We start from the raw sequence: 21,221 nt of genomic DNA, 5'->3' as shown, positions 1-21,221 counted from the left end.
ATCAATATAAAATTAAAAGTTTTTTTAAAGCTGAAATCCATTGCTGTTTTGAATGTAAAATGCTCCCCTTATTAAAAGTGACCCAGCCAACAACCAAACAAATCCATGCTTGGCCAGTTTTGCAGACTGTAAATGTGGTTAGTCAGCAAAGTTTTCTGGGTTCAATAACTTTTAAATTTTTTTCCTTTTCTGTACCATGCACATCATCCATCCATCATGATGCTTGGTATGAGGGACTGTTTTGATATCACCATATTTTTCTGGCAAAGCCTTTGGACCGCTGCTTCATCGCTCTGCTAAGTTATTTGTACAGTCACATACAACAAAAGCCCAAGGATGGCTGGCTGAAACAGTGAGGTCCTCAACTGCATCAGATTTTTTTTTTTTAATGTCTACCACATTTTCCAGAACTGAGTTGTTTAAAACAATATGATTATATCATTTTTGCTGTTTTTCAGGTCAAAAGTTTGAAAATGGGTCTTACCAGGCTGAAGCCAAGGTGTCAGCAGAGTCATGTTTCTGAAGCTTCGAGGGGAACATCTGTTTCCCTTTCATTAAGGTGGTTTCAAATTCAGCTCCAGTAGGTTATGGGACAGGCTTCTTTTATGCTTAATGGGAGGGGGTGTAGTTGGTTGTTGCAAATTTCTTGGTGCAAGCATCTTTTGCTCTTGCAGCTGTCCATGTAGGTCAGGTCAAGATAGATGTTCCTGGATATATTAGGAGTTTGGGATTAACATATCAGTTCAGTTCAGTTCAGTTCAGTTCTCTCAGTCATGTCCAACTCTTTGTGACCCCATGAATCGCAGCACGCCAGGCCTCCCTGTCCATCACCAACTCCCGGAGTTTACCCAAACTCATGTCTATTGAGTCAGCGATACCATCCAGCCATCTCATCCTCTGTCATCCCCTTCTCCTCCTGCCCTCAATCTTTCCCAGCATCAGGGCCTTTTGCAATAAGTCAGCTCTTCGCATCAGGTGGCCAAAGTATTGGAGCTTCATGAACACCCAGGACTGATCTCCTTTAGGATGGACTGGTTGGATCTCCTTGCAGTCCAAGGGACTCTCAAGAGCCTTCTCCAACACCACAGTTCAAAAGCATCAATTCTTCAGTGCTCAGCTTTCTTTATAGTCCAACTCTCACATCCATACATGACCACTAGAAAAACCATAGCCTTGACTAGACAGACCTTTGTTGACAAAGTAATGCCTCTGCTTTTTAATATGCTGTCTAGGTTGGTCATCATTTTCCTTTCAAGGAGTAAGCTTCTTTTAATTTCATGGCTGCAGTCACCATCTGCAGTGATTTTGGAGCCCCAGAAAATAAAGTCAGCCACTTTTCCCACTGTTTCCCCATCTATTTGCCATGAAGTGATGGGACTAGATGCCATGATCTTATTTTTCTGAATGTTGAGTTTTAAGCCAACTTTTTCACTGTCCTCTTTCACTTTCATCAAGAGGCTCTTTAGTTCTTCTTCACTTTCTGCCATAAGGGTGGTGTCATCTGCATATCTGAGGTTATTGATATTTCTTCTGGCAATCTTGATTCCAGCTTGTGCTTCTTCCAGCCCAGCATTTCTCATGATGTACTCTGCATAGAAGTTAAATAAGCAGGGTGACAATATACAGCCTTGACATACTCTTTTTCCTATTTGGAACCAGTCTGTTATTCCATGTCCAGTTCTAACTGTTGCTTCCTGACCTGCATACACATTTCTCAAGAGGCAGGTCAGGTGGTCTGGTATTCCCATCTCTTTCAGAATTTTCCACAGTTTATTGTGATCCACACAGTCAAAGGCTTTGGCATAGTCAATAAAGCAGAAATAGATGTTTTTCTGGAACTCTCTTGCTTTTTCGATGATCCAGCGGATGTTGGCAATTTGATCTCTGGTTCCTCTGCCTTTTCTAAAACCAGAGGACTTAGCCCACGCCCAAGGTTAAGAGTGGTGGCTGAGAGGAGATACCCCATGTCCAAGGTAAGGAGCAGTGGCTGTGCTTTGCTGGAGCAGTCGTGAAGAGATACCCCATGTCCAATGTAAGAGAAACCCAAGTAAGATGGTAAGCTCTGAGAGAGGACATCAGAGGGCAGACACACTGAAACCACAATCACAGACAACTATCCAATCTGATCACATGGACCACAGCCTTGTCTAACTCAATGAAGCTAAGCCATGATGTGTGGGACCACCCAAGATGGACGGGTCATGGTGGAGGGGTCTGACAGAATGCAGTCCACTGGAGAAGGGAGTGGCAGTCCACTGGAGAAGGGAGTGGCAAACCACTTCAGTTCTCTTGCCTTGAGAACCCCATGAACAGTATGAAATCAACTATATTCCAAGATAAAATAAAATTAAGAAATAAGAAAATAAGATAGATGTTTTTGTAAACCTCCAACAAAGAGTAATGTTATTCTCTGTTCTGCAACTTTTTATCTCTATATGAATGGAAAAGGGCTATGCCTTTAAATGTCAGAGCCTTAAAATTGGGTTATCTTCTGTATTTCAGGCTATAGGCAACATTCCTAACTTGCAGCAAAAGCAATACAATACAAAGGTTAAAGTAAAAGAAATAGATCCAATATGGAGCCAGATTTGTTTTTCTCTATTACAAGTTCATTTCTCAAGGGGAGACCTTGACCACTAACCCAGGTCCCTCTGTGATCTGCGTTGGCATGAGTCAAGCACCTGTGCATTCTGGACTGGTCTCTGTAGAAATAAAGCACCAGTGGTCAGTCATGTTTATGTTCAGGGCATCCCCTTTAAAGTTGCCTTCAACCAACAGAAAATAAAGAGCCCAAGGAAAGAGTCTAAGAAGAAACCTTTCTGAACCAATGCACAGAAAGTCACTGCATAAGACAGACTTTGGCAGCTGTTGTGACATATTGTGTATCATTGTGGGTCTTTAAAAAAATGCTTGCTGTGATAACAAGCAGTCTGTTGAAACAGCTGCCAAGAAATGTTAAGGTTAATCTCCTTTATTAATGAAGACGAATGTGTCTCTGTGTGCCTGCCTTTCTGGCTCTATGGCATCAGAGACAAGGAAGTTTGTAGTTGTGTGCCCACCTGAACAGAGACAGGTCTTCCTTTCAAACCCTGGTGGCTGTGTGTGTTAAGGATTTATTTGTCACATTACTTATTTGCAGCATTTAGGTGGGAGGGTTAGGGTTTTCTGCCCCATTGAAGAGAGAAGTTGCAGAAGGAAGGTAGCAATCCCCTTCTTCATTCACATTCTTCGTGCTCCGGGGGAAAATAGTACAAAGCTTCAGAATCTTCCACAGACATTGATCACTCATCACCCTCATGTAAAGGATGTTGAGAAAGGCTGACAGGATGGAGGATGTTAAGCACTGTCCTGGGAAACACATTTTATGTTTCTCTCCTTGGCTGAACTGGTGTATGTTTGGGGGCATATTCCTTAACCTCACAATTTTCACGTCCTCTTTAAGAAACTGAATTTCTACCAAGTTTAGCAGTTTTCACCAGTTAGCAAATGCTCTCACACAGAGCAGAGTTCTATCAATTGGAGGTTAAGAATCCACAGAATGGGGAGCAGCCCACAGACCTACTGGTGCCTAAAGATTGATAATGTTAACTCCTATTATCTCATCATCACTCCATCAGAGAATTGTGCACCGGCTGATCACATACCCTGGGACTCCACCTCCGAAACACGGCTTTTAAAAATGCTTTGCTGGGACTTCCCTTGTGCTCCAGTGGTTAGGACTCTGCACTTCCAGTGCAGGGGGGACAGGTTTAGTCCCTGATCAGGGAACTAAGACTCTGCATGCTTGCATGAAATGTGGAAGTGTTAGTTGCTCAGGCACTTCCGACTCTGCATCCCCATGGACTGTATGTAGCTCACCAACTCCTTTGTCCATGGAATTCTCCAGGCAAGAATACTAGAGTGGGTAGCTATTCCCTTCTCAAGGGGATCTTACTGACCCAGGGATCAAATCTGGGTTTCTCTCATTTACAGTTAAAAAAAAAAAAAAGCTTTCCTGAAACCCACTGGGGAATTCAGCTATTTTGACAACTAGCTCACTGAACTCCTTATTTGGCGCCTGCAGTAAATACCTTACTTCCTTTCTCTTCACAACTCATCAGGAAATTGGCTTTAGTGTGTGCAGGCAAGTGGACCCAAATTTTATACAGTAACTTCAACATTGCTTGATATTGCAATCTGATTTTTTTTTTTTTTTTTGTAAAATTGATGGCTTAAAAACAACTAAAATCTTAGACCTTTAGCAGCTTCAGTTTTCACTGACTTGCTATGAAAAACTTATACTTTATAATTCCAAATTAGGGTTCATTGATTTCCATTACAGAAGAACTGTTTCCTTTGAAACAGACTCAGCCTTAGATCCTTAAATAATAGCAATAGACAGCTCTTATGCACTCAGCTCTTAGACAGAGTTTGAAGCATTTAGTGTTTCATCTAAATGAAGGAAAAAGTGGCAAAGAAATGTGCATTTAAAGCATGAAAAGCTGATAAGAAATATAGGAGACCAGCAGTATTTTTATTAGAAAAAGTAAGAGTTTCTTTAATGAACACACATTTTTCACATGAGTCTTACAAACCATGCACTGCACATTTTGTATTAAGAGTTTTTTCCTTTTATTTTTTAGTTTATTTCTTTAATTTAAAAGGTTTGCTGCTGAGGTGGTTTTCTGTTGTACTTTGAAAAAGAATTAGATCATTAGTGGAAACTAGTGCCTAAAACCTGAGACTAGTGAAGACATCTGATACTGATAAATATGCTGAAGAGAAAAAAAAAAAGAGTCATGTCTTGGAAATGCCAGTGTCCCAAGAGATGTCAGGTGAGTGGTCAATTACAACTTCTCTGGCATGTGACCTTTGAATCAAGACTAGAAATAAAGAAGACAGTCATGCCATAACCTGAGAGAGAATTTTGCAGAGTGGAAACAGCCAAGGCAAATATGCTGCTCATGTATACTCCCATTACATGAGGACCATAGAAAATGAACATGGATATAGCAAAGGGAGGGAAGGCGTGAGTGTGGGCAGTGCAGTGGGCAGGGAGTAGATGAGAGAGAGCTTCGTGGGTAGTGGTCATAAACTCAGATTTACTCTAAGCAAAAGGAACATGTGGAAAGCAGCCTTATGGAAAGCTAAAAGTTCCTTCACCCTTCAACACGTCCAGTAGAACAAATAGTGGCATCAAGGTGTGTTCATATGGTGTCACTTGCCTAGGACTATAGTAATGATGTTAGGACTAATTCACAGGGGTAGAAGTAAAAATATTTAGTGAGCACATATTTCAACCCTGAATAAAATGTCTTCTGTTCTTATGAAAATCTATGATGTTTTCAGCTCCTACCAGTTTACCCCTGGTTGAGACCACAGAGCAGAGCTGATCTCTGTTGTGATCCACATGATCAGCCCTGGATAAGCCTGTCTTCAAAGAGTGAGGTGCTACATAAACTCATTTCCTGGGTCACAGGGAACAGGAGGACAGATCTGACCTCAGGGCTCTGAATTCCATGTTTTAGATGCTAACACAGAAGTCCTGCTCACAGTGGGTATGGTGGGAGAGGACTTGTGGACTCATCCAGTGTAGATCCAAAGATAAGCAAGTGATAGAAGAAAGTGATGGGATAAAGAGTCCCAGATGGTTGCAGAGGGGTGACTGTATGTATATAAGGATGCTCTTGTCTTGGCAAAATTGCACTGAACCGGCTGTGTGACTTTGAATAAACCAAGCAACCTCTCTGATCCTCAATGTCGTCGCCTAGTAAATTATAATAGCACTTTTCCTACCTGCCTCCCAGGGTTGTTGTTGTGGGATCCATAGATGGGAAGGTGTTTAGACAAGTGTGACATGTGCAAGTGAAGGCATGGTGTTTGCAGAAGGTGGGAGGTGAGTGACGATATAACTAGGTCAGGGAATGGGTGGTAGCTGTTTGTGCATGCAGCTCCAGTGGTATGGACTCACAGCAAACCAAGAGAAGTGCTCTTGCCTCTAAATGAAACTGACTTTCTAAATGAAGATTCCATTTTAAATTAGGCAGTGACTGAATTGGTGCCAGTACTTGTTAAGACTGTTTCCCTGTGTTTGCTGGCAAATTGGATCAGAGGCTGACATATTTGGTTCTGCTGATACTTGAAACAATTGACAGCACTTTGGAGCCAATCAGAATCTCTGAGAGTGAATTCCAGCCTTGCCACTCTCTGACTCTATGGCCTTGGGCAGCAAGGTCTGTCCTCAGCATTCTATCCCAGGAAAACAGTGGGATCTCTGGCGGGGCATGTAGGGAGGGTGCAATGTCTGTTCAAGGTCTATTCCTTGGGCAGGAAGGCTTGGATAGCAAATGATGGTGTTACCAAGTCCAAGCCGGGACTGCTCACTGCGTCACAAGCCAGTATATCAAGAGATGAAGTGTTGGGGAAAGGAATAATGGGAGTTAATTTGGAACCAGGAGACACAGAGAAGACATCGTACTAATGTCCCAAAGAACCATCTTCCCTGAGTTAGATTTCAGGCTTCTCTTATATTAAAACGGGAAGGAGTGTGCCTGGTTCTAGCAAACTTCTTGGTGCCAGCCAGACTCAGAGAAGATGCAATAAATAATCCTTTGTTTTTGCAGCTATCCGCCTGTCGGGTCACAATGTTCCCACACATCTTCAACAAGGCAGTTGTTATTCTCTGTTCTGCAACTTTTTCTCTCTGTATGAATGGGAAATGCTGTACTTCGACAGTCAAGCCTGGGAGTCAGAGCCTTGAGTATGGGCTTTCTTGTATATTTCAGGCTTCAGGCAACATTCTTTTACAAAATGTGCAGAACCAGCATGACTCAGCACCGGCCACAGAGCACAAGGGTTACAGCTGAAGGAATAGATCCAATATGGATCAGACTTGTTCTTTCCTGTTACAATGAGAAACCCATTCCCCATTTTGATTGGATAAACAGAGCTAGGTGCTATTCTTAAAACAATCAGAAAAGGCCAGAATAATTCCAGCTCTGATTGATTGATTTGGGATTCGGATGCCAAACTCCACTTTTCGAGCTGGTTCCATGGTGAGCAAGTTATTGAGGCTGAAGGAAATCAGAGGAGATTGGGGGACAGTGCTTCTCTGACCTGACCACACTCATCTAAATGTGGACCCTGTCTCTTTTTCTGAAATAATATCACCTGCCTTCTTCCTCTCTGTGTGGTTTATAATACAACACTTTTAGCAGCACTGTTGAAATACATTTGCAATTTCCATCATGACAAATGAAAATAGAGACGGTATTCACTGAGGGAGTCTGTGAGATTCTGGAACATCACACCATCTAAATTACTTGACAAGGTATCTTCATTTCTTTTCTTCGGTCACAGTCTAGTTGCCTTCTCAATACACAAACCAGCTCCTTAAATTGAAGTATCCAGTGAGGGCATGGACTTTTTTCTTCCTGTCTGGTAACCAGATAGGCTTAGATCAAATATCTATATTTGCTTGTCTGCCCCTCCATTGCTGAATGAAACTTAGAGGCGTTCATACCTGTGAACCTCCAGCCTCACCTTAGAAAAGCACCTCATTTATACTGAAAGCAGAATTAATGGGCAAGGAATTGCTGAGTTGCATTTGGTGACCTGCCCTCATGTAACCATAAATATATTCATTTTCCTTTTCCCCAGGAGTTTAGCAGAGTTAATATTCCTATTATTAAATACTGTTTAATCACCCCCCTCTGTACGGCACTGAGAGGATATAATAAAACAGGTTTCTCCAACCAGCAGTTCTGTTTGACCTCTGAATCCCAGGTGTGATTTTTTTTTTTTCAGGGAAATGTGCATAATTAACAGTATTTGAGAGAAGAGCACTATTGGTAGAAACAGTGAAGTTAAAAGTTCTTTCCTTTCATGAAAACAGACAAGCAGAATTACCTGGGATATACCTTTTGAAAGCAAAATTGAAGCACTCAAGATTTCCCTGAGTTTTTAGGTCACTGAATATTATAATTCCTAGTACAGATAAAGAAATATGGACCATGAGATAATTATTCCCTACCATTGAGGCAAGAACCGTCTGAGCTTTCTATCAAATGCCCCATAAATCAGTCAGGAATGTGAATCTTAGTTCATAATCATTAATATAGTTTCTCTTGGATGTAAACTTTCATTTGGAAAAAAAATCAGTATGTATATTTTTCTGTTTCCTGATACTTGGCATGATGCTTTCTCATAACTTTTATTAGTCTGGATACTATTTGTTTGCAAATGACAGAAAATTTAATTCAGACTGACATATACAAGACAGCGCACAGGGCTGTGATTCCAGAGATAACCTGCTTCAGGCACAGCTTCATCCAGCATCCCAGATATTATTCAAGAATATGACTCTCTCCACCCCCTTGAATATGATTTCCTTCATCTGGAATTCAGGTACGCCTTTACCTTGAAAGGCTCCTCAGTTCAGTTCAGTTCAGTCGCTCAGTCGTGTCTGACTCCATCGACCCCGTGAATTGCAGCACGCCAGGCCTCCCTGTCCATCACCATCTCCCGGAGTTCACTCAAATTCACATCCATTGAGTCAGTGATGCCATCCAACCATCTCATCCTCTGTCGTCCCCTTTTCCTCCTGCCCTCAATCCCTCCCAGCATCAGAGTCTTTTCCAATGAGTCAACTCTTCCGATGAGGTGGCCAAAATACTGGAGTTTCAGCTTTAGCATCATTCCTTCCAAAGAACACCCAGGGCTGCTCTCTTTTACAATGGACTGGTTGGATATCCTTGCAGGCCAAGGGACTCTCAAGAGTCTTATCCAACACCACAGTTCAAAAGCATCAATTCTTTGGTGCTCAGATTTCTTCACAGTCCATACATGACTACTGGAAAAACCATAGCCTTGACTAGATGGACCTTTGTTGGCAAAGTAATGTCTCTGCTTTTCAATATGCTATCTACGTTGGTCATAACTTTCCTTCCAAGGAGTAAGCGTCTTTTAATTTCATGGCTGCAATCACCATCTGCAGTGATTTTGGAGCCCCCCCCCAAATAAAGCCTGACACTGTTTCCACTGTTTCCCCATCTATTTCCTATGAAGTGATGGGACCAGATGCCATGATCTTCGTTTTCTGAATGTTGAGCTTTAAGCCAACTTTTTCATTCTCCTCTTTCACTTTCATCAAAAGGCTTTTTAGTTCCTCTTCACTTTCTGTCATAAGGGTGGTGTCATCTGCATATCCGAGGTTATTGATATTTCTCCCTGCAATCTTGATTCCAGCTTGTGCTTCTTCCAGCCCAGCATTTCTCATGATGTACTCTGCATATAAGTTAAATAAGCAGGGTGACAATACACAGCCTTGACGTACTCCCTTTCCTATTTGGAACCAGTCTGTTATTCCATATCCAGTTCTAACTGTTGCTTCCTGACCTGCATATAGGTTTCTCAAGAGGCAGGTCAGGTGGTCTGGTATTTCCATCTCTCTCAGAATTTTCCACAGTTTATTGTGATCCACACAGTCAAAGGCTTTTGCATAGTCAATAAAACAGAAATAGATGTTTTTCTGGAACTCTCTTGCTTTTTCGATGATCCAGCGGATGTTGGCAATTTGATCTCTGGTTCCTTTGCCTTTTTAAAAACCAGATGGAACACCTAAAAGTTCACGGTTCATGTATTGCTGAAGCCTGGCTTGGAGAATTTTGAGCATTTTTTGCTAGCGTGTGAGATGAGTGCAATTGTGCGGTAGTTTGAGCATTCTTTGGCATTGCCTTTCTTTGGGATTGGAATCAAAACTGACCTTTTCCAGTCCTGTGGCCATTGCTGAGTTTTCCAAATTTGCTGGCATATTGAGTGCGGCACTTTGACAGCATCCCCCAATTTGTGTCCTTATAACTTAGAAAACCTCAGGGAAAGATAATTGCTTATTTGTTTTTCTCCAAAGCAGTTCCAGCCAAAATTGTAGGATTTAATGTCATTAATCCAAGTTGGGTCACATGATCATATCTGAACCCACCAATCAAGGAACAGAATGCAGTAAGTCCCTTACATAAGAATAAGTCTCATTCCAAGAGCACTGTTTGTAAGTCCAATTTGTTCCTAAGTCCAACAAAATTAGCCTACATACCTAACTAATACAATTGGCTATATGGTTCTGCACTTTAATAAGTTTATAATACTCTTCACACAAATTATACGTAAAAACAAACAAATGCAAAAAATAAAGGAAACATTTCTAATCTTACAGTACAGAATCTTGAAAAGTACAGTACTATATAGTACAGCAGCTGGTATACAGGGCCTGGCATCGAGTGAGCCTGTAAGAAGAGTTACTGACTTGAGGATGAAGAGGAGGTAGGAGATGGTAAAGCTGAAGGATCATCAACAATAGGAGATGGAGGGCAAGCTGCAACTTCACTCACATCTGACATTGATGAAGCACGGGTTCAAGTCTCTGAAAGTTCACAACTTGAAGGTTCGTGTGTAGGGGACTTACTGTTCTGTGATTCTTTAGACGTGAGTTATGTGCTCAAATTAAAATCTGTGAATGGATGCCCTGGGCTCTGTCTTACCCAGGATACATGCCCAGATAATGGGAGAAGATGGCATCTGAGGGATTACCACAATGCTGGTATTAAAAGCTATGGGATTGAGTGTTCATAGATATAATCACTGGCACTGAGTACTGGTTTATAATTGCAAATTGTGGAAATACTATGCAATGAAAGACTGGGTGCTATAAGAGAATAATTCTTGAGGTGCTCAGGGAGAAATATTTGGACGTCCAACTTCTCTTGGCTGCAGTCACCATTACTATATTTTGGCTGCCAAGTATTTTTGACTTGCTTCCTTAAAAGCCTCTCTTCAGTAGAAGTGTGGAAAACATGAAGCTCGAGGGTCTTTCTTTTCCCTGTGACAAGTTTATGTGCAAAGTGTGAGCCCTAAGATTGTGGTTTCAGCACATGTGCAAATAGCACATAATTAAAAGTGTGTATATAAACAGGTTTAATGAGTGATGCAAGAAGCTGCATGGTACCATATGCTGGGTTTTAACCAGGCAAATGAGCCTTAATTCCGTTGCATGTGTGCATGCATGGCGAATCACTTCAGTCATGTCCAGCTCTTTGCAATCTTATGGACTGTAGCCCACCAGGCTCCTCTGTCCATGGGATTTTCTAGGCAAGAATACTGGAGTGGGTTGCCATGCCCTCCTCCAGGGAATCTTCCCCACTCAGGAAGCAAACCTGAGTCTCTTATGTCTCCTGCATTGACAGGTGGGTTCTTTACCACTGGCATCACTTAGGAAGCCCCTTAATCCCTCTGGGGGATATTTGATGAATAAGTACTTGGATCCTTTCCTAAACTAACAAGTATTGATAGTGTTTTAATGTCCAAATTCAGGCACAAAATACTATAATTGTAAGAGCAACAGGATACATCCATTTCTGTCCAAGAGGTAATAACAGGAACCAGATTAGACCTCCTACTTGAAGCAATGAAAAAAATGGAAAAAATACAGGAAATAATAGTTTTCAGACACTGGGGACAAGGCAACTTAGGGTTTTGATCTCTGATACAGGAAAGTGTTAGGTAGTTAGAATAGGTAAAAGAATGGCAGTGGCTAAAAGACAAGGAAGGGAAAAGCCCTCGAAAATAGAACAAAGAAAGGTCTGAGGACCAGAGTGAAACAAACAGCACTCCTGGCTAGCCCAATTTACATAGGCAGGATAAAAACAAAACATATAAAAATAGGAGCCAAAATTGGACTGGGTGCCTCTCTTCTCTTTGGGTCTTTTGGATCAGCATGCCCTCATGCCTCGAGGATGTATTTTCCCTTACTTTCTAAATAAAACTGAGCTGTAACACGGAGCTGTAACACTGGTCCGTCCGAGGGCTGTAACATTAGTCCGTCTGTTGCTTCAATTTTTTGTTGCAATGAGATAGAACCAAAGAAATTACAAACTGCCCCGACAGAAGCAAACTAATTAAGTCCTGTAATGGCCCTGCCATCTCACTGTGTCAACACGGAGAGAGGAAATCAAGCAGATCCTGGTACTTTCCAGAGCTGAAGAGATAGAGATAGAGGTCTTAGGAGGCTGAAACAGCTGGAGATTGCAGGGAAAGAGAAGTACAGAAGAGACATCCCTAGGAATCCACAGAGGGTCCTCTTCAAACTTTCATCAGTGCATAAATGTGAGGAAACAGCCTCACAATATGGGAAAATGCAGAAAAAGAGCAGACTACAGGATAACTGGGTCCTGACTAACAGATTAAAAGCAAGTATTGAAAGGATCAAATCTGGGACTTCCCTGGCGGTCCAGTGGCTAAGAGTGCATGCTCCCAGTGCAGGATGCCCAGGTTCAATTAAGGAACCAGAGCCCACATGCTGCAACTAAGGGCTGGCACAGCCAGATAAATAAATAATCTTTTTTTAAAAGAAAGGACCGATTTGGTGTGAAGAAGCTTAAGTGTGTGTCTCATGGCTGAGACTGTAAAGAATCCTCCTGCAATGCAGCAGATGCCGGCTCCATCCCAGGGTCAGGAAGATCCCCTGGAGAAGGGAATGGCTACCCACTCTAGAATTCCATGGACCGAAGAGCTACAGCCCACGGGGTCACAAAGAGCCAGACACAACTGAGTGACTGAGCACACAGACAGACACATAACATCCGTTTTACCCAAAGCTAGTTTAGTGGTGATATATTTTTCTCTGGAATTAATTTTTGAATAATGGTTAATTGAAAGGACTGGAGTCTTTATGTGATTAAGATTCCCTTCTCCACTGTGATTTCCTGGGGTACTCAACAATGTCATCAGGGGGACTGACATATATACACTACTATGTATAAAACAGATAACTAATGAGACCCTACTGTGTAGCACAGGGAATTCTATTTAATACTCTGTAGTGATCTATATCGGAGAAGGCAATGGCAACCCACTCCAGTACTCTTGCCAGGAAAATCCCATGTACGGAGGAGCCTGGTAGGCTGCAGTCCATGGGGTTGCTAAGAGTCGGGCACGACTGAGCGACTTCACTTTCACTTTTCACTTTCATGCATTGGAGAAGGAAATGGCAACCCACTCCAGTGTTCTTGCCTGGAGAATCCCAGGGACGGGGGAACCTGGTGGGCTGCCATCTATGGGGTTGCACAGAGTCAGACACGACTGAAGCGACCTAGCAGCAGCAGCAGCAGCAGCAGCAGTGATCTATATGGAGAAGGAAATGGCAACCCACTCCAGTGTTTCTGCCTGGAGAATCCCAGGGACGGGGGAGCCTGGTGGGCTGCCATCTATGGGGTCGCACAGAGTCGGACACGACTGAAGCGACTTAGCAGCAGGAGCAGCAGCAGTGATCTATATGGGAACAGAATCTTAAAAAGAACGGATATATGTTTATAAATTATTCACTTTGCTCTGCAGTAGAAACTAATACAACATTGGAAAGCAACTGTACTTCAATAAAAAATTTTTTAAAAGTCATCAGGGCTTGCCCATTATTGTTTCATAAATATCTAAGCTAAACAGAAGCAGAAGGCAATGTCTAAACACCATCCTTAAATGGATTTATTATACTTGTATCATTCTGTAAGCATACATATTCATTTTTTAATGTAATGATTCATGTACTTTGAATACCCTGTGCCAAGATGTACATTATTTTTGAGTTTTAAAATTACTGTTGGTAAGATAATCCAAAAATCTTTTGTAAAGAAGACACAGTTATTATAGTTTGAATCAAAGACCAAAAATGAAGTAGGCTGTTCTTTTTAGAAATCTTTTAATTGGCAGGTGAAATCAAACAATTATGAAATGCTTTAATAAACTGGTTCAGCAAATGTGTTCTTTTGGCAGTCAATTAGGAAAATGTTTTGGTATAAACATCAATTACCAAGTTGGAAGTGGATATAATAAAGCTGTGATTAAAAATAAAACATCCATGGGATTATAATGGTTGATTTTCTTAAACACTTAAATTTCAGCTTTGGGAGTTTTTGTTTGTAAGACGATGTAAAGCAGCTCAGACAGCTGAGATTCCCTTCTTCACCCTGGACGTTCTCCCTCCATCTCCAGCTCCACCCTGGCTGAGAGGCAGTGATTTTCCTGGTCAAACCTGTACCCATCACAGACCTGGGTGCAGGGCTGGAAGCTGACTTACCTCTCTCCTTGAATCTCCACTGAAGAGAGGCGCAGGATTCTGTGGGGCTTCTGGACACAAAAGCCTTTCTGTGTTCCCTGTCTTTTGTTTGCAGGAAATAGGTTTTATTCAGCCTCTAAGACCTCCCCTGAGTTCCAAACGGGCAGATTCAAACAGATGCTAATCAGAGAAGGGAGAGGGTGCAGAGATAAGGGAGGAGCAGTCAAGAAACAATAGTGCAGTCTCGGGGCAGGGTCTTTGTCCCCCCTCAGGGGACACACAGAACAATATCTTTGAGCTGTTTTGCAGATATTCAAACCCCCGCCAAGTGGAAGAAGTTAACTGTCTGCTGCCTCCAAGCCCATCGACCCCAGACCAGTTGGAACCAGAAGGCTGATGATGCTGACTCCTGATTACCTCACCACCAACCAATCAGAAGAATGTCCATGAGCTGATCATGCCCTGCTCCTTGAACACTTTAAGATGCCTTACTACCCTCTCCTGGTCAGGATTCATAGTTTTGCCTGGCAAAGCAATAAAGTTATTCTTTTCTGCTGTATCCAAAATTCTGTCAGTTCAGTTCAGTTCAGTAGCTCAGTCGTGTCCGACTCTTTGCAACCCCATAGACTACAGCACACCAGGCCTCCCTGTGCATCATCAACTCCTGTAGTTCACACAAACCCATGTCCATGGAGTCGGTGATGCCATCCAACCAGCTCATCCTCTGTCATCCCCTTCTCCTCCTGCCTTCAATCTTTCCCAGCATCAGGCTCTTTTCTAATGAGTCAGTTCTTCGCATCAGGTGGCCCAAGTATTGGAGTTTCAGCTTCAGCATCAGTCCTTCCAGTAAATATTCTGGACTAATTTCCTTTAGGATGGACTGGTTGGGTCTCCTTGCAGTCCAAGGGACTCTCATGAGTCTTCTCCAACACACAGTCAAAAGCATCAGTTCTTCAGTGCTCAGCTTTCTTTACAGTCCAACTTTCACATCCATAACTGACTACTGGAAAAACCATAGCTTTGACTCTGAGATTCAATTAAGTATCAGGGTTTAGAGGCCAAATCTCAGCTAAAAGATGACAGTGGTTTCCTGGGATCATCTTCAAGTTTCTAAAGAGGTGTAATTCCCGGACACCCCAAGACCTTGGATAATGGATAGCTAATCCTTCAGCTCTAATGTCTCATAGGCAGGTCAGCACATATCACTTGCAACTGAAGTTGGCCATTCTTGAAGCTCCTCCCACTTCTAATCCAGTTTTCCTGCATGTGAAAGCAGCTTTCAGTGACATGGTTATGTTTCCTCTTCTATGCTTTTTATATGCTCATCACAGGTCAATATGCAATTTACTTCGCAGAAGGTTTGTCTGTTCAATTGACAGTCTCACAGTTAGACCATGACAGAATTATTCTATGTCTCCACTTTTGCCAAAGCAGACAGTTTTTCACACTTAGAAATTCCATTTCAGCTACTTTAAGTAGGTACCAAATGGCTGTCTACTTACTATAATTATTGCCAATTCTACCACTCTCCCACATCTTTACACTTTTAGCAAATCATTTTCAAAAAGTACCAGGGGCACTGACAAAATAACAATGTATCTTTTTTCCAAATACCTCAAGCCAGCTCTGTGTTGGCTTTCAAAATATGTGTTGGTTTAAGTGATATTATTTTGATTAATGGTCTAATTGCTGCTGCTGCTGCTGCTAAGTCGCTTCAGTCGTGTCCGACTCTGTGCGACCCCATAGACGGCAGCCCACCAGGCTCCCCGGTCCCTGGGATTCTCCAGGCAGGAACACTGGAGTGGGTTGCCATTTCCTTCTCCAATGCATGAAAGTGAAAGTGAAAGTGAAAGTGAAGTCGTGTCCGACTCTTAGCGACCCCATGGACTACAGCCCACCGGGCTCCTCTGTCCATGGGATTTTCTAGGCAAGGGTACTGGAGCGGGGTGCCATTGCCTTCTCCGACCGTCTAATTAGTGGTGCTTAAAAACGGTTAGGATGTACTGCCTAATCTTTCACAATTGTGTTTAAGAAAAGTCAAAGGAAAATTCAGTGGCATGACATGAAATAAAATAATAAATCCTTTAATGTACTTATTAAAATGTAGTATTTGTTCTTCATATTGGTGAGATATAGATCATTAGTAATGAGAGCCCGGTACACATCCAGAACTATTGAAGTTTGGAAAGTCCTGGAGTTTATTTTTATATTTCTATATATACATCTAAAGACTATTTTAAGAATTAACATTTGTGCACTTATAACTTTATGAATTTGGACATTTGATCAAAACAAATGCTTTGGTTATGTTCATTATTTATGGATTTTATTCATTGATTCAGTGCCACATTTAGACATTTATGATCTAATTTCTCACTTACTGCTTTATCTGTTGTAGTTAATTTTCCAAGGGATGGAATGGCTCAAGTGCCTCTTGAGGTAGACACTAGAATTCCTCTTAAGAGGATACCAGGGGGTCACAAAGTAGGAGATAGAGACCTTTCTATATTATCACACACACACACACAAATGGCATTAGAAGCCAGAAAAAGTGAGTGGTGTGTATTGGCCAACTCAGATTTCTTCTTTAGCAATTTTAAATTGTATACAAGTCAGACAATACAGACTATATAAATTATACATCTAAGTAAATATAAATTATATATATATTCTTAAAATGTTTTTTACATTAAACATTAATTTTTAAAATTTTTATTTTATATTGGAGTATTTATATTATGTTATAAATTCTTTAACATCCAGACAGAATGAGAAACTTGGAGCATCAATGCAGGCAGAAAGATGTATTTTTTGTCTAGCTACCATAAGACTAAGTATATATATATATTTTTAAAATTTAATCTTTATTTGAAAACCAACTTTTGTAGATTCTTAGCATAATTCTTACTTAAACCTTTTATAAAAATATCCCTCCACCTTATGTGCAGAATTTGGGGATTCCAGGGTAAGTTGTAGCACACACATGCACACACACACACCTCAAACCACTGTGAACCAGTAAGGTTATTTTTTTAATTTCCATTTCAGCCACTTCAATAATTTCACCACATCCCCCTTTCAATATGTGTTGACACAGGGTGAAAGGTTTTTTAAACTAAGTGACCTTTCCTTTGGGAACATTAGCTTATAGAATGAAACACGTGTCATTCACTGTACAGAAGAGCATTACGTTGAATGAATGGTGGAAAAGTTAAAGCCAAATATGGAATTTCATGTGTGCAGCATATTGAAACATTGAAAGGTGTATGTCCTGGAATAATTACATTTTTATATTATCCAAACTATATGTTTTAAACTTTCGACATCCCACTCTGCCATATTTCAGCTGATGGAAGGAAGACATTCACTGACAGAGAGTATCACAAACTACACACCAAGGATTCTCATCTGGAAAGAATGTAGCTTGTGTCAGAATGGTAGATGGAATTAGAAAGTGACTTCATGGGGTTCCCTGGTGGTCTAGTGGTTAATAAACCTGCCAGTGCAGGGGACATGCATTTGATCTCTGTTTCAGAAAGATTCCACAAGCCATGGGGCAACTAAGCCCATGAGCTACAACCACTGAATCCCAAGGGCCTTGAAGTCAGTGTTCCGCAACAAGAGAAGCCTCTGCAATGAGAAGCCTGGGCACCACAACTAGAGAAAAGCCTGTGCAGAAATTAAGACCCAGCGCAGCCCAAAATAGAAATATGATTTTAACAATTTATTTTAAATTCATTTTCCAGGATAAATGTTTCTTCTCACCACAGGGTAAATTATCATTCTTTTTTAACAAGAAAATAAACATTTCAACATTCTATTGACTTGCACTCACATATATTTTAGCTTTTCACATGCAGCTAATCAAAAGTATATCACAAACTCCTCTCATACCCAGTGCCTCACATGCATACAAGCTTGGGGCCCAGTGGAGGGCCTTGGAAGTTCAGACAAAAAAGAACTGTCCTGGCTGTCATGGGGGTTGGGGTCCACATGCGTGCCTACTCAGTAGCTCAGTTGCGTAGGATGCTTTGCGACCCCAGGGACTGTAGCCCATCAGGCTCCTCTGTCCACGGGATTTCCCAGGCAAGAATACTGGAGTGGGTTGCCATACCCTCCTCCAGGGGATCTTCCTGACCCAGGGATCGAACCCGCGTCTCTGTGTCCCCTGCATTGCAGGTGGATTCTTTACTTCTGAGGGACTGTGGAAGCCCCCCTGGGGTCCACATCCAATACTAAACACCCCTCCAGATGTCAGTGCAACAGACAGGGCTTCACCTTCACATCTCCTTTCTAGGTTTGGGACACAGGAGGGGACTCCTATTCACCCAGACTCACAGAAATTATGAATCTGGGCTTTTGTTGCTAGTTTTCCAGCTGCCTGAAATGAGAAAAAGCATATCTCTGGTATGATTGCACATTACTTTTCTAGGCATGCGTTTCTTTCCTTCCAGGGACTTCAACGCCTGTGTTTCAGGACTTGAGATAGCAGATGCAAAATTTTAAAAGAAGGCACAGGGCTTCCCTGGTGGTCCAGTGGTTAAGAATCCACCTGCCAATGCAGGGGACTCAGGTTCGACCTCTGGTCAGGGAAGATACCACATGCCTTGGAGCAACTAAGCCTGTGCAGCACAACTCCTGAGCCCACGAGCCACAAGAGAAGCCACTGCAATGAGAAGCCTGGGCACCGCAGCCAGAGAGTAGCCTCCGCTTCCCACAACTAGAGCAAGCCCTCGGACAGCAACGAAGACCCGGTGCAGCCAGAAATAAATAAATAAAAAGAAGGCACACACACAAAATCACCTTTAAAACAAGATCTTTCCTATTTTTCCTAGCAGTCTTGGTAAAAATGTTTCCAGGTGCCTCAACTTGGTGATAGGAGAGAGAGGCCAGATGTTCCTCGATTTCCAACCCAGGGACCAAACTACATTACGACTCGGGTGCAGTGGTAGATGTGGCTGTGTCTCCCTTTTCCTTCTTTGTTTTGAGTTAATGGTTTGATTTGGTCTATTTGTAGGAGGAGTACTCTGTATGGGGCCAAGAGTGAATAGGTGCTGATGGTTCAGAACCACAGAGCTCTGGAGATAGAAGAAAAGCTCAGGACAGCTGGGGATTCTGCTCAGATCCCTAAAGATTTCTCCAGACATTTCAGCTGAAAGATAGTAGTATGTTATTTAGCAAATTTTTCTTGGACTACCTTCTATCCACACGCGTGCTTCACTGCCCGTCAGCATCACAGCGTCATCTTTGCCATATGGCCAGTGCCATTTTTTTGTTGTTATGGTAAAGGAACTCTCTGGCAACCAAGAGCGTGGAGAGCTTCCTAGGTCTTCATTATCGCTGTTTACCAAGCTCTGCTCTTTCCCCAGCCTCACAGACATCCTATCATAATGGACAAACAACAAAAAAGTGGCCTCTGACACTAACCTGTGAAGCTGCACGCTTTCATGCTTCAAAAAAAGCTGGCAGGAGGAACTCCCTGGGTGGTGCAGTGGTTAAGACTCCACACTCCCAATGTAGGGAGCCCAGGTTCAACTCCTTCTCATGGAACTAGATTCCACATGCTGCAACTAGGAGTCCAGATGCCACAAAAAAGGTTCCCATATTTCTCAACTAAACTGCACAGCCAAATAAATAAATATTAAAAAATAAAAATAAAAAAGCTGGTAGGAAAGGAGCCAAATGGCTCTCCCGAATTTACAAATCCATTCTCTCTTCCATCCTCAGTTTTTTCTCAACACTTTAATTATATTTTTAAATTTTTATTTATTTATTTTTCGTTGTGTTGGGTCTCTGTTGCTGCGCAGGTTTTTCTCCAATTGCGGTGAGCAGAGGCTACTCTTTAGTTGTGGTTTGCATAGGCTTCTTGTTGCGGTGCCTTCTCTTGTTGCGGCTCCCAGGCTCAGTAGTTGTGGCACATGGGCTTAGGTTCCTCGCAGCATGTAGGGTCTTCCCAGATCAGGGATTGAACCCATGTCTCCTGCATTGGCAGGCAGAATGTTTACCACTGAGCCACCAGGGAAACCCTGAGCACTTTAGATTATTGTTTCTTACAAATATTTTTTTGCCTTTTCATACTGTTCATGGGGTTCTAAAACTCAACATTCAAAAATCTAAGATCCTGGCATCCAGTCTCATCACTTCATGGCAAATAGATAAAGAAACAATGGAAACAGTGAGAGACATTATTTTCTTGGGCTTCAAAATCACTGCAGATGGTAACTGCAGCCATGAAATTAAAAGATGCTTGCTCCTTGGAAGAAAAAGCTATGACAAACCTAGACAGCATATTAAAAAACAGAGACATTATTTTGCCAATAAAGGTCCATCTAATCAAAGCTATGGTTTTTCCAGTAGTCATGTATGGATGTGAAAGTTGTACCATAAAGAAAGCTGAGCACCAAAGAATTGATGCTTTTGAATCGTGGTGTTGGAGAAGACTCTTGAGAGTCCCTTGGACTGCAAGGAGATCAAATCAGTCAATTTTTAAGGAAATCATTCCTGAATATTCATTGGAAGGATTGATGCTAAAGCCGAAGTTCCAATACTTTGGCCACTTGATGCAAAGAGCTGGCTCGTTAGAAAAGAGCCTGATGCTGGGAAAGATTGAAGGCAGGAGGAGAAGCGGATGACAGAGGGTGAGAAGGATGGCATCACTGACCTGATGGACATGAGTTTGAGCAAGATCCAGAAGTTGGTGATGGACAGGGAGGCTTGGCATGCTGCTGTCCATGGGGTTGCAAAGAGTCCGATATGATTGAGTGACTGAACTAAACTGACTGACTAACAGCTTTATCCTGTCCTTTTGCTCCTGAGTTGTAGAACAATTGAGTCACAGATGCTGATAGGTTTTCCCCAGGTCTCAATAGGCTTATAAATAAATGTGGATTCCAAAAGAGCAGGAAAAGGGGAATTTTGAAAATGTCATTCAGGAAAAAATGAAGACCTTTTATTTGGAAGGTTTTTTGTTGTTTTATTTGCCAAAGGCAAACACCGCATTTCAGATTTCTTGTGTTTAAATTGTGAGTTCCCACCAATGATCTCTACGAATTTATAAAGTGTATTTAAGTTATGCTGGTATATTTACTGTTTAGAGTTTTTTAATAGAAGAGAAAGTTCACAAAAGAACATGTCTTGGGTT

This window comes from Oryx dammah, unplaced genomic scaffold (assembly GCF_014754425.2).
Source record: "Oryx dammah isolate SB20612 unplaced genomic scaffold, SCBI_Odam_1.1 HiC_scaffold_12, whole genome shotgun sequence".
In the NCBI taxonomy this organism is placed as follows: Eukaryota; Metazoa; Chordata; class Mammalia; order Artiodactyla; family Bovidae; genus Oryx; species Oryx dammah.
The sequence above is the reverse complement of the archived record's forward strand: the minus strand, read 5'-3'. Positions refer to the sequence as shown.